Raw genomic sequence first — 1,618 nt, 5'->3', positions numbered from 1 at the left:
TTTAGCATACAAACTTATTATGACATATTATTTTGGTTGCATCATCAATTCATGCATCATGACAATTATTAATAGAGTTTATTAGTTTAACCAGTCATTTAATTATATTATTCATGCTTTTTATCATTTAGATTTATGTATTTAGATGACTTTTAATTCAATTACTTTGAAAATTAGTTATTTTCACTGAAATAGTAATACACGATTAGTTAAAACAATTAAATGTATATAATATAATTTCTAATATATAATAAATTTCTTTTATAAATATGAGAATATCATCCATCAAAGGGAGGTTAAAGCAAGTGAACACATAAAATAAATTAAGAAATGCCATATATATACTATCATTAGCTAGGTGAGTGTAATTTATTTATTTTTTCTAGTTGTTTGATTTGACATTTGTTGTAATTACTATCACTGCATACTCTTTGATGATAGTTGTTTTAATTTGTTTTCTAAATTTAGATTAATTTTTGAATGTATCTAAAATACAGAGAGTAGGAGGAAAATTGATTGTGAGTTAAAAATCGTTAGATAATTTAACATGATTAAAAAACATAATATAATACATGGCAAATTTTTAAAATTTTTTTATTTTTTATGAATGCATTTTTAACTGAGTAAACGCATTAAGAATTTGGTAGCCACTCATCACATAAAGATATATTTATATGAAAATGATAATTAAATAAATTAAATAATTTGACATATTCGACATAACACCTATGTATATCTTATTATTTTCACATAAAATTATCTAAGGATTTATGTTACTAGCTAATCACAACATTCAAGGGTTTGCATAAATAGTAGGGAAATTGAATTGTTGGAGGTGGGAATTGAAATATTGAATTGCTTCAATCAAATCAGGAAATTAACCCTGGCTTCTTGTCCATCACTCACTGCCAGAGGTTGGAACTTGTAGCTATATACATAGAGTTCTTATTTGTTGACCTTTGTGACACCCTATTCATTCTTGGTTGCTGTTTTTGGCTTTTCCTCTTCAAATCTCTTTCCTTACTTTATTTCAACTCATAATATATCTTCAAAATAAATAAATAAATAATTGAAGTTATTAATTAGTAGCAAATTTTTTCAATTGTTGTTAGCTATAAAATCATTTGGTTAATTAATTTCTTTCTTATATTACCATAATATTTAAAATTTCACACATTATTATTATGTGGAACAAGCTAAGTAATGTGTACATTATTATGACATTTGAATTTTTATGCATTTGTAAGTAAATTTAATTTTGATGCAATGACAGTGTAAAACGTCGCACAATTATATTCGTTTTTTTTTATAACCAATCACGCGGTTAATTTTAAAATTAATTATTTTTAATGATGTGATGTTATGTAATTAGATGCATGTGTAAAACTATTTTACACGGACAGCGTATCAAAATTAAATTTTTGTAAGTATTTGAAAATTTTGAATTAAGTATACCTTGTTGGAGATCCATTTTAAGCCCTAGCCTAATGTTGTTAAGAGTACCATTTTTGGCATATTATTAGGGCATGATAATTTTTTAGGGTTTTGAAACTCTTGTGGTGGAGAAGGTCCTTTTCTTGAGGTAACTAATATTATTTAATTGTGTTTGTATGTGTGT

Source organism: Arachis ipaensis, chromosome B01, assembly GCF_000816755.2.
Source record: "Arachis ipaensis cultivar K30076 chromosome B01, Araip1.1, whole genome shotgun sequence".
NCBI classification, from domain to species: domain Eukaryota; kingdom Viridiplantae; phylum Streptophyta; class Magnoliopsida; order Fabales; family Fabaceae; genus Arachis; species Arachis ipaensis.
Note: the sequence above shows the minus strand (reverse complement) of the source record.